At 61.7% G+C, this 15,221-nt stretch overlaps 3 long non-coding RNA genes across 6 annotated transcripts; all 3 read left to right on the top strand.

Annotated features, from left to right (window-relative positions):
* Window positions 1–2,790: 2,790 nt before the first annotated feature.
* Window positions 2,791–12,857, top strand: LOC110469041 (uncharacterized). Of its 4 annotated transcripts, none has more exons than XR_013340897.1 (3): window positions 2,791–3,021; window positions 10,601–10,711; window positions 12,506–12,857. It is a non-coding gene; the product is annotated as an uncharacterized LOC110469041 (long non-coding RNA). The 4 variants fall into 4 exon arrangements; XR_004149134.1 differs by lacking the exon at window positions 2,791–3,021 and adding an exon at window positions 10,240–10,415; XR_004149135.2 differs by lacking the exons at window positions 2,791–3,021; window positions 10,601–10,711 and adding an exon at window positions 10,240–10,546.
* LOC144247187 (uncharacterized) lies at window positions 3,240–4,291 on the top strand. The gene is made up of 2 exons (XR_013340899.1): window positions 3,240–3,417; window positions 4,098–4,291. It is a non-coding gene; the product is annotated as an uncharacterized LOC144247187 (long non-coding RNA).
* Window positions 12,858–13,850: 993 nt separating the features above from the next.
* Window positions 13,851–14,626, top strand: LOC144247186 (uncharacterized). Its single transcript, XR_013340898.1, has 3 exons — window positions 13,851–13,918; window positions 14,302–14,423; window positions 14,546–14,626. It is a non-coding gene; the product is annotated as an uncharacterized LOC144247186 (long non-coding RNA).
* The last annotated feature ends 595 nt before the right edge of the window (window positions 14,627–15,221 follow it).

Raw genomic sequence — 15,221 nt, forward strand, 5'->3', positions numbered from 1 at the left:
TGGCATCACCATGGATGATGTTTGGCTCTGGCAACTTTACATTCACAGCTGGACAGCCAGGGGTACCTGGGTGTCTCAACTGTCTCTACAGACAGTGTGAGACAATGAGCACCCACAGAAACCATTCATCCCCAACCTCTGAACACTCCCTGTGGAGTGAGATGAATTCTCACTGGAACTGCCTTATTCTTCCCATCGAACACAAAGAGTAACTGATCCACCAGCAGGATGGAAAGGGGAAATGACCCCAGATTGTCTTGGGAGAGTCATGTCAAGGAAGGCATAGAAAAGTATGAGGGCTCTGGCAACACTTTGGACTGCCACCTGGTTCTGGTGAGCCACTCTGAGAGAATTCAGCCTGAAACTAGTGCGGAGAGAGTTTGTTGGATTGTTCAGGAGAGAGGAGAGTGTCTTACAGAGATGACTCAGCTCCCTGATCTCTGAGAAATGGATGCTGAGAGAAGACACATTTGTGGAAAACCAGAGATAGACACAGGGGAGGGACATGGGCTAAACCCTGGCACCACCTTAGGGCAAGATGAGTGAAAATGAACAGACCATGAATATCCCCGTGTCTGAAACAAGGAGATGCTGACCAAGCATTGGAATCATCAGGGTCCACAGGAGTGACCTCAGAGAAGAATTAGGACAAGAACCTGGTGGCTGCAAAAAAGAGCTTGGTCAGGTTCTGGGTGACATGGCCCAGTGTGGCTGCCTCTCACAGCAGGCACTGAGCACTGCCAGGGGTCCCACTGTGGTCTCTGTGCCCAATGTCAGAAATCAAATTTAATTCTCCTGTAGCTTTTGCTAATTCTAAGACCAAACAATGAGGTTCCCCCAAGTAGAATTATTCTTCACTTTAATCAAAACCCAATTTAGATCCAGGTCAGATAATAAGTCAAAGCAGCTGAGGGAAGTCAGCAAGGAGCGTGGATTCCTTCTGAAGCCTCTTGGATTTCTGTCTGTATCACAGCACCAAACATCATTTGGTTGGACTTCTGCTTGGAAGAGGCCTGGGACTAAGAGAAGCAGAGCAGCCAGAGTCACAGATTGAGAGGGGATTTGTGGAAATAATAGACATTTTTCCCACCTTCTTCTTCAGTCTCCAGTGTCTCTTCAGCAGGCTGGGAATCAAACCACGTGGCCACTGGATTGATGTGCTTGGGGGAAGAGCCACAGAGGGAGTGGGGTAGCCTGGCGCCGTGGGGAAGAACCGAAATACCCAGCAGCTGCCAGAGCTGTGTGGGAGCCTGGGCAGGAACAGCCAGGGAGCTGCAGAGCAGGGCTGAGCTCCATTCCCAGAGCTGCGTGGGGAAGGCTGATGGCACCTGCCCACATCCTCTGTGACTGCACATGATGCCACGTCTCCCTCAGTTTCAAGACCAGCAAATTCACCCTTCCCTGCTTTTTCTCTCCAGGAGAAAGAAGGGAAAAAAGAAAAAAAAAAGCCAACCGGGAGACCACAGATTTCCAGGCTAGGCTGTGCTAAGGCGGCACAAGCTGTCAGCAGCGCGCCGGGAGCAGCGGGAGCAGCCAGGAGGAGCTGGGGTGCCCTCGGCAAGCTGGAGATCTCATTGTCTGCGTGGCAGAGAGCAAGAGGGAAGGAATAGGGACCAAAAATAGTCTACCAGTTGAAGGAGTAAGACTGTTCCTGTGACCTCTCACAGTTGTGTTGGGTTAACAGTTGGACTCGACGATCTTAGAGGTCTTTTCTGTCCTTTGCAGCTCTGTGGTTCCTTGATTCTCTAATGCTGTGCTGGGGGGTCTGTCTTCCTCCACCAGTCCAGAGCAAGGTCCTCTCCATTTTTCCAGGTGTGATCTGTTAGTCCAGGCACATCTGCTCAGGCCACCCTATCCAGCCCCTTTGCCCTCCTTTGAAATCCTCACCATGGGTACACTCCAGCAGCATCTGCAGCTGCAAACATCTGGATGGGTTTTTCCAATGAGCCTGCTCTGAAATCAGGGCATTGCTTTCTGCAGGACCCCTGGGCACAGCTGGCACAGGAGGGGAAAGCTGGGGTGGGCAGCTCTGATCCTTCCAGAGGACCCACCCGTAGGGGTCTGGCCTTTGGCTTACAACGTTTAAATGCCAATGTTGGAAGGAATTCCTGGCAGGTGGAGAAGACACCTTGTGCCTGGGGAGTGCTGCCTGCTCAGCAGGCCCCAGGAAAAGCTGGGTTCACATTTTTGGTGTGTTGGGGGACACTGCGGTGCTATTTCTGGGTGAGATTTAATGGACTCAGGCTGAATCCTGGGAACTTGTACAGCAGCAGGAAAATGAAATGCCAGCTATTCCTCAGTCTGGCTGCATCCCGCCTCCAAATACTTTAAAGGCTTTGACCCAGCTGTTAACTCAGAAGTGGACACTGGTCCATGTGTCTCATCCATCCCTCCTGCCTAGCTGGGTGCCCAGCAGGGTCTGTGCTGAGGGCCCTGTGTGGCTGTTGATGGCAGAGCTGCTTGTGGCTGTCCCTGAGCAAGTTCCTGATGCCATCCATCCTTTCCAAAGTCTGGTTACCAGCACAGCTGAAAAGCCTCACTTGCAGCATCACCCCCAGGAGATGCTGAGCTTCAGCCAGCCATGTGGGACGGGAGACAGCAGAGCCCTCCCAAAGCCATACCCCATCCCATGGGATGCTGCTGATTCTCATCCAACTTTCTGTGTCAGACAGCACTGGGGCAATTTCTCCTGGATTAATTTGGGGTCCATGTGATTAGGCTTTTGCCTGATTTCCTCAGGGATGTCCCAAGTGTGGGATGGCCTCAGGATAAATTGGATTCTGTGCCATCCTAGGGCTGAACGGGTTAATTTTTGTGCTTCCCTCCCCAGCTCGCTGCGGACTCTGGCTGGGACAGAACATCTGTCTGTTGCTATGGCTGCAGTACACTTGAAGGGGATGACTGGATAATTATTGCAAACATCCATCCTGCCTGGTGTGCTCCCGGACCCTCCCTGCCCCAGCCAGGGCAGCGGCCGCTGCTTGGGCCCAACTTCCCTCGCAGGGACCCTACCGAGGAATGGTGAGTTGGCATCACCTTTTCATTTGCATAATTAATGTGGCCGAGGCTGCAGGGCTCCTGGGAAATCCGACGCAGAGCAGCAGAGATGAAATGGCACGGAGGGCTCCAGCCTTCTCGAGGCTCCTTAGAGCTCGGCTCCTTGCTGACTTTGGAGCTATAGGGGAGTCGTTCTTCCCCTGCCGTTAATTCACCTCCCACTTCTATCCGAGCAGATTGCTCTGGGCTGAGCCTGCCGTGCCTCCTTCAGGCACAGGCTCCCACCTGGCTGCTGCTGAGCAGGACCCTGCCAACTCAGCACAAACCAGACCCCTGGATTGTCACACCATCGGGGGCTTGGGAAGCAGCAAGGTCCTGGGTCACAGCGTGGACCCCAGGCTTTCCCTGGTTCTCCCCTAGGTAGGCTGCTGCTGCTGCTGCTGGCACTCTTGCCTGTGTTCCCTGCCTGCACACCCTGCCTCTGTTCCCCTGCTTGTGCTCCCTGCCTGGGCTTCCTTCCTGCTCTCCCTGCCTGTACTGTTGCTGTCTGCAGTCAGAACCTTTCTGGGTTCAGCTGTGCCCACTGCTCACTCTGCAGCAGCTGGACACTGCCCTGTGTGTGTGGCTGTGGTGCCAGAGCTGGATCCTCAGCAGAGCCTGCTGCCAGGATCCCTGGCCTCTGGTGGAGCCCATTGCCACTCAGCACCCGGTGATCCACCTGGGATCCCTGGCCTCACCTTGCAGCTGCATGTGCTGGAGCGTGGCATTGCCTAGCCCCACTTCTCCCAGTAATTCCTTCCCCTGCTCCTAGGAGTCAGCCTGCCCCAAAATACCTGTGTCCCCTTTGTTCTTGGGGTTGCTGCTGTTCTTTTGCTTACTGGCATTTAACCCTGCCCAAGATCTCACACTGGGGGTGTTCAAAAATCCAGATCTTGCCCTGTGGATTGTCCCTGTTTCAGCAAGTCCCACCTCTAAATTAACAGAGCAAAAGATAATGCAGAAGTTCCCCTTCCAAGCAGCCACTACTGTTCTGTTTAACTGGGAACTTCAATGCAGCCATTGTACATTTTTTTTCTGTTTATCAACATGTGGTGGGTAAGAAGCCCAAGTGGAGCTGGGACTGGGATGAGGGCAGACCTCCACAGCCACTGGTCAGCAAACAGCACCAAGCTGGGACCCTCAGCCTTGCTCGCTTTCACTCTGCAGGGATCCAGGTAGGCTGTGCAGGACAAGGCTGCCTCTTGCTTTTCTCATTACCTCTAACATTGTCAATAAATAATACTATTTTCACACAGTGCTTTGGATCTGCAGAGCAGCTGTCAAGCACTCACTGGTATGGAGCATTCCCAGAGGATCCATAGTTAAGGTAGAGAAGATGGAGGCAGGTCATGGGAGCATAGATAGGTAGGGATGGAGCCAGGTCATGACACACACACATCAGGCAGTGCTGCCTCTTTAAAGTAGGAAGCAAGATGGCACAGAGATGGAGAGATATGTGGGCTACTCCTGGGTCCTGTCTGATCCTTATCATCCCAACATTTTTGTGTATGATTCAACAAAGTCCTTTGCTTGCACAACTTACTTGATTCTCATCTCTGTGACTCAGGTGCAAATGATCTACTCACATTTGCAGTGAGAGAGTTGAGCCCTGTGGCTACAAAACCCCAAACACAAAAGACATCCTCACTTTGATTCAACCTGGAGGACAGAGCCAGGTGTTTCACTTTTGGAGGCCCTTGCAGAGGGAATGGGGTGAATGAGTGTGGCAGGTGGGTAGGTGTCACATGAGCTCTGTGACCTGGCTCCCAGGCACAGATGAGGCTGGCATCTGCGTGCCACACATGCAGAAGGTCTGTTAGAGTGTGAAGGGCTCCCGGAGTTCCCCTCTTCCCCCAGGAGCTCATCATATCCTGCCCCCAAGGAAACTCTGGGATCTGCTCTCCTGAGTCAGGCCTTGGGCAGCCAGGGCAGGCTGGGAAGGAGGTGTTCTGCTCCACAGAGCAGGCTGCAGGGAATTGCAGGCGCTCAGCACCTCTGAAAGCCCTGCCATAGGGTGCCCAAATCTCCTGGGAGGAACCTCACTGCTGGCTGCCTATGCTTGGAGGTGACTCGCCTGAAAACACACAGGGTACCCAGGAGCTGCAGGGCTGTGGGAGGATGCAGGCAGGAGGATTGCTGTGACAGGCAGAAAGATGGTGCCACTTTCTTCTTGCAGTGGGGTATCTGCGGCAGCCTGGAGCAGGTGGGAGGCTTCTCCTCCAGCCCCTGTGGGGACAAGCTATCTGTGGTCCCACTCCTATCCCATGGCAGAGTGTGAGGCATGCATGGTCTGACAACAGTGTCAGTCCACGGGTGACACCTGTGTCCCCAGGCCAGCCCTTAGAGGAGAAAGTGCTCTCGGGGGCAGCTTTGGTTTCTGTGCTCCCCCAGGACTGCAGGCAAAGCCATGGCTGAAATGCAGAGCTGTGCCTGGCAGCAGGGCAGTGGCTGCAGGGGGAGGAGGAGGAGTGGGCAAGGACACTTGTCCCCCAAGGACAGCCCTGGCTTGGAGCTGGCGATGGGGACTGGTGTGGGGATGGAGGCTTGCCACCTCCCCTACCTCCTGGGCTTGGCCCCATTTCCAGCGTGTCTTGGCACCATATGGCGCTTGCTTTATTTGTTCTGCTGCGACTTGGGAAGGAGGGCAGTGTTTCATTGTCTGGCAGAGGAGGTGGGACGCAGGCACAGGAATATGCCCGTGTCCCGTGGGATCACTGCCTGAGCCAGGCGCTCCACATCTCGTCCGAGCTGCGGGTCGGTGTCCTCATCTTTCCAAACAGAGGGGTTTCCCCGGAGAGTCGCTGCCAGAGATTCACCCACCCACGTGGCGTCGGAGCTGAAGCAGCACCGCGTGTGCGGGTGCGTCCCGGTGCGGAGCACGACCGACCCGCCACGGGACGCTGCCTGTAGGAGGAAAACGTGGCAGCGCTGCTCCTGACTCATTGCACAGGCAGGAATCCTGCGACAGCGATGCCGGGCTTGCCCAGCACCAAAAAGTGACAGCATGCTCCACCCACCCCGGCTGCGGGAGCAGGAGCCTTCTCCGCATGCCCGCGGTCTGGAGGAGCCGCTGTCCCGTGCCCATCTCCCCGTCCTGCTCCGTGCCACTCCAAATCTCATCCGAGCGCCTCGCCTGCCGCCCCGCGCTCCCCCGGCTCTGCCTTTCCCTTCCTTCGGTTGCCCAGGGCTCAGCCCGCCCCACGGAGCTCTGGGATGGGGAGGAAGGGGAGAAAGGCTGCTCGGAGGCTGAGGCCCAGCCCTCCCAGATTTGCATATTTTTTACTGGCTCCCAAACAACACGTTTCTCCGGGGAAGTGAATGCGTCGCCCGCTGTTCCCGAGGGTGCTGTGTGCTGGGACAGCAGCCGCTCTCCGTGGAGGGGACGCGGTCCCGGCACCCACCGCGGTCCAGCTCCACACGCCCGCACATCTCTGCTGCCGCAGGAAAAGCCTTTTCCTTGGTGGTTTCAGAATTCACGGGCTTTAATGCTGCTGCCCTGGGACTAGGTCCGGTCCCTCTTGGCTCACAGGAGTCCCGGAGGCGGCCGGGCTGCAGCCGCCTGCGCAAATCTGCTCATTTCTATTTTGCCACTAGAATTTCCAGCATGTCCCTCCTCTCGTGTATAATTTAGTCGCATGACAAGGAACCGCGCGAGGAGGGGAAGAGCATGGGGAAACTTGCAAAGTCAGCCATGGAGAGGGAATCTGTGTCAGGAAGCATCACAAAGAGAGCCGGGGGATTGGCTCCGGTCGCCTCCAGCGGCTGTGTGTGTGCCAGCCCCTCAGGAATCGCCCGGCGGCTCCTTCCCTCCCTGCGTCCCTCTCGCCTTCCCTGCGCTGCGGCCGGGCTGGGACAGCCCATCGCCGTTGCCATGGCTGCGGTGTGCGGAGGGGGGGCTCGGCCGGGTGCCCCCGCCGGAGCATCCCGCGCCTTCCTCCCGCCGGCCCCATCGGATACGCTCCGGCCCCGCCACGGCCAAAGCCGCGCCGTGGATTTGACACCCGTGGGATTAGACAGGGCTGTGCCCGCGGGAGGAGGAGAAGTAGAAGAGGAGGAGGAGGAGGGAGCAGGGCAGCTCCGGGCTGGGCGGCCGCCAGCCGCCCCGGGGAGGGCCGGGAGGGCGGCGGGCAGGTAGGGCGGGCAGGGCGGGCGGTGCGAGGGGGGCCGGGGCCGCTCCCCAGGGAGCGGGGGGGCCCCGGCGGGGCGGCGCGGGGCACAGCTGATCCCCGGCCGCAGCTGATCCCCGCCGCCCCGCGCCAGCTGCCGCAGCGTGGGCGCAGCCGCGGTCCCGCGTGTCCCCGCCGGCACCGCGCACCCCGGCCCGGCCGAGCGTGGAGCCCCCGCGGCGGGGGGAGCAGCAGAGCCCCGCGGCGGGGAGCGGCCGGTCCCGGTGTCCCTGCGCTGTGCGGGACCGGCGGCGGGAGGAACCTCTCGGTCCTGCCCGCGGCCGGGGCCGAGGAGGAGGGAGTGGGGGCTGCTCCGTCCCCGCAGCCCGGACCGCCCATCAGGGAGCGGCCGGAGCGGCTCCTGCCTGAGAAAGGGGGGCGGCGTGCAGCGGGGAGGGGGAGGCCCGCGCTGCGGGCAGCTGCCTCCAATCCCTCCAGCTGCGGCCCCGGGAATGGCCCTGCCCGGCTGTGCCCTCCCCGAGCTCTCCCTGGGGCGGCGGCTGCAGCCGGACACTGGCCTTGCTGCGAGGAGGCTCGGGGAGCGGCCGTGGGACCGACCATCTCCGGAGCCGGGACGCCGGGAGCGAGGGCGGCAGCAGCACAGCGGGCCGGGACCGCGGGTGTCGGTTCTCCCAGCCCTCGCTGGGAGCCACCCCCCGCCCGCCCACGGCTGCCGGGGCAGGCGGTGTGTGCCCCAACGCGAGCCGCGGTGTGTTCGCTGCCCCCGGGACCCTGCGCACGCACTCGGGGATAATCGAGCAGCGCTCCGCCGGGGGCGGGCAGCTCCCGTTCTCCCGGGGCGCGCTGGGTCGCGGTGATGCGTGGGGTCGGGGCGCAGCGAGCCCCGGCAGTCCTGCAGTGCAGGAGAGGGTGTCATGGCCTCTGCGGTGCCACCAGGCTCCCGGTGCTCCCCCCTGTGCGGGCAGGATGCAGGCAGGGTGCCTCCGTGCTCCCGATTACCATCTTGTTTGGAGCCGAGGCAGCGGCTGTAATCTGATGCTCTCAAAGTTGGTGTTTACAAGGGACATGGCAGCCATCAGAGGCTCTTCTTGTTCTCCTGGTGAAAGCATATTCCTGTCTCCGCCGCGTGTGGCTGCTCCGTGTGCCAAGCACCGCCCGGGTCACACTGAGCATCCTGCAGGAACACCTTAGAGGGTCAGAACCTCCAGAGCTGCTGTGCTGTCTGCCCAGCGGGGTCGGGACCCCCACGCTGGGGGCTTTGGTGGGACAGTGGGTTCAGACCCTCTGGTGCAGTCGGCACTTGGGGCCAACCTGCTCTGGGTGCCTGCAATGGCCGTGTGCCGTCAGGAGCCCTCCTGCTGGACAGGGGGTGCTGGGAGGAGGGCGAGCTGGCTGCCCTCGGGACTCATCAGCTCCCTGTTGACAAATCCTTTCACTCTCGAGCAAGCAGAGCAGGACAGAGCCCGGCCCGAGGATTCCCAATACCGCTCCAGCCCTGCAACTATGCGTCCTTGCTGGGAGCCCACAGGGCACCCATCTCCCCAGCTGGGGGGCGGTCTGGTGAGATGCCTCCCACCTGAGTCCTGGCACCCCCTCAAGCTGCCCTCACAACCCGAGCACCGGCAGCCCCACCCAACAGGGCTCATCTCCAGAGCCAGGAAACGCCGCTGGCATCTGTGCCCTCATCTTTTCACGGGGGCTGCAAATCGCATCGGTCGCGGCACTCAGAGCCCGGTTCCAGTGCGGGTGCTCCAGCAGGGTCCGGGAGCTTTGGCACGGCTCCCACAGCACAGCATGACACGGGACTGTGCCTGATGAACAGATGGCACCAGTGCAGCCACAGCCAGGTTTGGTGGCAGAGGAGAACCTGCTGCCCTGTATCCGGGCTGCTGCAGGAGTAGGGACCTGCGCCCCGGCCCTGGGGAGGGCCCCAGGGATGCTGTTTGCAGAATGCTGGCTCCAAGGGCAGGCTCTGCTCCGGGCAGGTCTGCGAGAGCCGTGCAGGATCAGCAGCAATAAAAGCTCCATGAGCCCTTTGTGCTGCACCATGTCTGGGCAGCACTGCCTGTCACAGGGCAGCAGAATCCCTGTTTGGGGGTTTTGTGTCTCCAGTCCATGGGGGTCCTGGTGGGAGGAGAACACAGGTGAAAGCCAAACCAGCTGCAATGGGGGAAGTGCTGGTGATGGGAGCTTGTGGGTGGGTGTGGGGACTGCAGACACCTGGGCCAAGGCAGGAGGTTATAAGGCAGGTTGGAAACCAGGGCACGTCATGGCAGGGAACAGCCTTGGGAGGGGATGAGGCTGGAGCTGGAGCACACTGAGCTTGGAGGCCACAGTGAGTGAGCTGCAGTTATTCACGGCGCCATTATTACAGCCACCCATTTCCAACACCCTCGGCGAGGCGGGAGCACAATGTGCTCCAAGGAAATGTGATTGTGGGTCCTGCCCCTTGGCCCGGTGCTCGCTGCACTGTGCAGATGGAGCTGGCAGCGCCTCGGCTCCGCTGCCTGGAGGGAGAGCGAGATGGCGGAGGGGAGGCAGGACTCGTCCTCACGGGCACAGGCAGAGCTCTGCGGGAAGGGACAGAGCTGGCGCCATGGGGGACAGACACAGCGACAGGGAGAGGAGAGGCGAGGCAGCCCCGGGCTGGCCATGGTGGCCACTCTCCCTGATGATCCCTGCCCCAGCCAGGAGTGCTTTCTCCTTCTTCCTGGAGTGGAAGGAGTGATGGGCGCGTCACCTGCACGGGCTGGATGTGTCACCGGCCAGCTGCTATGGTTGACAGTGCTGCGCTTGCATCTCCGTGTCCCACAGCTGTCCACGGCTGGCCTGGCTTTCCCCTCTGATCTATCTGCTCGTGGCTCAGAGGTTGGTTTCTAGGCAGAGCCTTAAAAACCACATGCATACAAGTACTAAAAAAAGCATAATTTTATTCAATAACTGCATTGTGTGCTCAGAATTTGCTATATGTGAGATGGAGCAAGTAGAAAAACTGGTGGAAAGGTGGGTGCTCCCCCTTTCTTTCACCTGCTCTGACAGTGCTCTGTCGAGCTGCTCCACGCCCGCAGCCCGGGGAGGGGGGCTCTGGCTCCCCCCCAAGTCCCACCCCATGCAGCCTGCCCAGCACGTTGGTTTCTCTGCACCCAGGGGGGCTCCAGAGAGCCCAGCATCCCGTGCTCCTGCTGCCTCCCTGGAACCCGGCCCTGCTGAGGCCACCTGCAGTGGGACAGGCACCCTCCGGCATCCCCCGGGGTGTGTATGGGGCGGAGGGGGGTGGGCTAATATCGATAAATCCATAAATACAGCTAATTCCTCGGTAGTGGAAGCTGAAAGTCCCAGCCTGCTTGGCTGGGAGCAGACGCCGTGAGATGTCCCCCAGAGAGGTGACGGGTCTCCTCGTTATTGTTATGATTATTTTTAATCTGCTCTTATCACAGCCAGCCCGACTGAAGAACTGCCTGACCCAGCGCAGCACAGGGCGTGTGCGGTGGGACGGGAGCTCACTCCATTACGAGCCGCGGGTGACAGAACGGAGCAGGGATGCTTGGGTTCAGTTTTATTGCTTTTGAATAAGTCCGGGGGCTCCTGGCCACAACCCGGAGCTGAGCCAGCGTGGGGGGCTCTGCCGTAGGCGGGGGCAGCCGGTGCTCGGGGCTGGGGCTGCTGCAGGGGCAGTCCAGGGGGGGCTGGGGTGGGATGACGGGGGTGACGCCCGGCTTTGGGGTGGGCGAGGAAAAGTGTGTCTCCGGGGCTCCCGACTGGGAAAGCGCTTGTGGGAACTGCGGGGGAGACGGTGCTGCTGGCAGCGAGAGGCGGGGGGGTCGAGGTCGGGGGGCTGCCTGCCGGGCGCGGGGAGGGAGGGTCCATGGGGCCGGGAGGAGGATTGGGGAAGGGATGAGGGAGAGGAATGCGTCGAGGAAAGGGGACGGGGGAGGGAGGGAGGGATGCTCGGGGACTGAGGATGCAGGGAGATATCCTGGAGGAGGGCGGGCAGGATGCCCCGGGGAGAGAGGGCGGGGGACGGGAGCGGTGGATGCGGGAGCGAAGCCCGGAGAATGGAGGGCGCGGGGCGGGGTGTCCGGAGGGTGGGACTGGGCGGGTGCGGGGAGCGATGGGGGTGTGCGGAGGGTGGGACTGGGGGGATGCGGGGAGCGATGGGGGTGTCCGGAGGGTGGGACTGGGCGGGTGCGGGGAGCGATGGGGGTGTCCGGAGGGTGGGACTGGGTGGGTGCGGGGAGCGAGGGGGGTGTCCGGAGGGTGGGACGGGGGGGATGCGGAGAGCGAAGGGGGTGTCCGGAGGGTGGGACTGGGGGGATGCGGGGAGCGATGGGGGTGTCCGGAGGGTGGGACTGGGCGGGTGCGGGGAGCGATGGGGGTGTCCGGAGGGTGGGACTGGGTGGGTGCGGGGAGCGAGGGGGGTGTCCGGAGGGTGGGACGGGGGGGATGCGGAGAGCGAAGGGGGTGTCCGGAGGGTGGGACGGGGGGGATGCGGAGAGCGAAGGGGGTGTCCGGAGGGTGGGACTGGGTGGGTGCGGGGAGCGATGGGGGTGTCCGGAGGGTGGGACTGGGGAGATGCGGGGAGCGATGGGGGTGTGCGGAGGGTGGGACTGGAGAGATGCGGGGAGCGATGGGGGTGTGCGGAGGGTGGGACTGGGCGGGTGCGGGGGGCGAGGGGGGTGTCCGGAGGGTGGGACTGGGGGGATGCGGGGAGCGAGGGGGGTGTCCGGAGGGTGGGACGGGGGGGATGCGGAGAGCGAAGGGGGTGTCCGGAGGGTGGGACTGGGGAGATGCGGGGAGCGATGGGGGTGTCCGGAGGGTGGGACTGGGGAGATGCGGGGAGCGATGGGGGTGTCCGGAGGGTGGGACTGGGTGGGTGCGGGGGGCGATGGGGGTGTCCGGAGGGTGGGACTGGCGGGTGCGGGGGGCGAGGGGGGAGCGTGGGCCCTGCGCGGTGCTCTGGCGCCCTCTGCCGGCCCGCACCGCGCACCGCAGCGGGGGCGGGCCGGGGGGCTCCGCCCGGCGGTGCCGCGAGTTTGTCGGGTCTCAGCAGCGGGGTGGAAACGGAGCCGCCCTGCCTGGGGATCCCACCCCAATCCCGGCCCCGCGGGGGATGCTGAGCCGGGCGAAAAGGGCTGCCCGCTTTGGTGGTCCCTGGGGAGCGTTGCCAGCACCCACCCGTGTCCCAGCCAGCCCTGCAGATGGGGGGCGGTGGGGTGAGGGGGCAGGGACAGTCCCCAGCCCCGCGGGACGGCGGGTCGGGCCACCCGGGTGCTGGCGTGACGCCGACTTCCAGCAAGGGAAGGGCCCTTGACCTTGCTTGCAGCCTTCACATTTTCCCGCAGGAATGTGAGCTGAGCGGTGCTGTGTCCCTGTGGGCAGCCATGGCCTCGGCCACCCAATGTCTCCTGCCTGCACCCTGGCTGCATCCTGCTCCTTATCCACATCCCAGCTGTCGATGTGAAACAAAGCTGAGAGGTGGGGACATGATGGGGGTCATGCACCGTCCTTTCTATGCTGCTGCCATGGACACCGGCTGCAAGGTGTAGCCTCAGGGCTTGGTGCTGCTGTCATGGATATGGGACTGCTCCGAGAGGAGGGATGCTATGGTGCTGGGGCTGGCATGGGAATCCTCCCCTGGTGTTTCATAGCTTTCCATTCCCACTGGGGCTTGTTAAAATCTCGTTTCCAAGCAAAGCAGCTCCCCAGTGCTGTGGGATGTGGCAGTGGCACAAGGGTTAACCCTGCTTTCCCTTTCTGTCGGTGCCTGGTCTGGGATAACCTCGTTAGCTGTGGCAGTGATGCCCCTGGGACAGAGCAGCCCTATAAACTGGAGCTGAGTGCTGGGAAATGGGCTGGGCTGCCTCAACGCAGGGCTGGTGGGTGCTCCCGCCCCCATGCACCAGCCCGTGGCTGCTCAGGGTGTCATGGAGAGGAGAAGCTGTATCAAGCTCTTGGGGACAGGATGGATCTGTCACTGCAGGGTCTGGCATCCTTTGTGAAGCTGTGCTGCAAGGGAGTAAATGCCATCAGCCCTGGAGAGGACACCCTGAAGGTGCTGGTTGCTGAGAGGGGCTGGCCAAGCCCTGATCCCACAGCCTGGGGGCTCTTCTCTGTCCCCCAGGACTCAGCTCTTCTTCCTCAGCCACTTGCAGTGCAGGATCACACAGGGCCCTTGTCACCATGGCTGTGCCAACCATGCCACCCTCAGCCCCACGGGGGGCCTGGGGATGCCCAGCCACTCCCTCCTGTTGGGTTGTTCCTTGGATGGGCTGAGGAGCACCCACCCCCTTCCTGAGGCTGGCACTGGCATGGGTGCCCAGGCATTGTTTGTGCCTGTGCTGTTGTGCCACAGGCTGGTTTCTGGTGGCCACCTCCCCTTGCTGTGGGAGAAGATGGGTTCCGTATGCTGGAGCATTCATTCCCTCTGCTGATCGACAGCCTGTGGTCTGGCTGAGCAGCCCCAATTGTTCCCAGTGTGCTTGGACAAAGAACTGCCTAGAGAGATGGCAAGGCTTAGGAGCAGACGACATGCTAGGAATATTTCCACTGCCTTGGACACCACCAGTCTCTTCCCCCACCTCCTGCAAGAATGAGAGGCAGCAGCTCCGTTTCACAGGCAGGCTGGGACGCCTTCCCCCTGTTCTGAGCAGAGTGGTGCAGAATCCTGTCCCAAGGCAGGCTGAGGACTCATCCCTGGGAGTGTGTCCTCAGCTGCATGGTGCTGTGCCAAGTGCCACCCTCGCCTGTGTGCTCTGGTGAGGAGACAGCAAACGCCATAGGAACCCCAGGGAACCCCACGCAGCCCCTGCAGGTCCCTGTCCCCAAGGATCCACGTGGCACAGCAGGGTGCTGGTGCTGCCCTGGGGCCCTCCAGCGTGCTCAGGGCTGCTGTTCCCAGGCAGACAGAACAATTTGGGGAGCTGCAGTTCACAGCTGGTGTTTTTGCTGGGTGCTGCATCACCCGAAAACCAGGAGGAATTGGGGAGGGGGAAGGCATGGGGTGAGGAAGGGCAGGATTGCCTTCAGCACTGGGCTTGGGGCCCTCACCTGCTCTTTCTGCTCCTTGGCTTGTCTCACCTGCTATGGTTCCCTCCTAGCTGTGGGCCAGCCCTGAGATTTATCACTGTTTTGCAAACAGGAAGTTTGGGACAGGGTTTCACACCAAGCTGAAACTCCTCGGCATGGAGCAGCTCCTGGTGAGCCTGTGGAAACCAGGATGTCCCAGAGGAGCTCTATCAGCTCCCACATGACCTGCTCAAGGTCAGGCAGAGCCAGCAGTGAGGAGCCCCAGTTCCTTCCTTCCCTGCCTGCCCGTGGGCTCACAGGCATGAGTGGAGTCCACATCTGCTCTGCTCCCTCAGAGCAGAGGCTTTTGTTCTCAGGGTTCAGAGGATTCCTCCACATATGAAAGGAGCAGCAGTACTGGCATTTCCAGTAGGGAGAAGATGCTTCATTTGAAAACATCCCAGTTTCCTTGGTCATTAGCATCTGACATGGCTGAGAATCACAACATCATTGAATCCACGCTGGGAACTGACAGAGCCCAGAGCGCAGCTCCTGTTCTGTGCTGCGCTGCTGGCGCTGGTGGGGATGAGCGGGAGGATGCCTGCGAGCACAGGATGCCCGCTGCAGCCTGGCTGCTGGGGCCACTCTGCCACCTCCCCTGTGCCCAGGAGACACTGCCTGGCAGCCCGGGGCGTGCGGAGGTGGCCAAGGCAGCAGAGAGCCCGCAGCGCTGCGAGAGGGGGCTGCACACGCAGGGAGGTGACCGCGTGTGACTTGCTGCCCCTGCCCTGCTGCGCCAGGAGGGCCCACGCGTGCGTCCCCCGAGCGGGGACAGGGACGGGGGGCTGCGGCACGGCCAGCCCGGAGGAAATGGGCCGGGAAAGGGCTCGGGGAGGCAAACGGCCGGGGAGGAGTACGGTTAGCTGCACCCCAGGCTGTGAGAGGCCCTGTTTCCCCCGCGCCCGCTGTCCCGCCGAGATTAGCTCTCGGCTGGCTGGGCTTGACGGGCAGGCGGAAGGGGCCGCGCACGCCCGCGCGGCGGGGCCGCCCGCA

This window comes from Lonchura striata, chromosome 17, assembly GCF_046129695.1.
Source record: "Lonchura striata isolate bLonStr1 chromosome 17, bLonStr1.mat, whole genome shotgun sequence".
NCBI classification, from domain to species: Eukaryota; Metazoa; Chordata; class Aves; order Passeriformes; family Estrildidae; genus Lonchura; species Lonchura striata.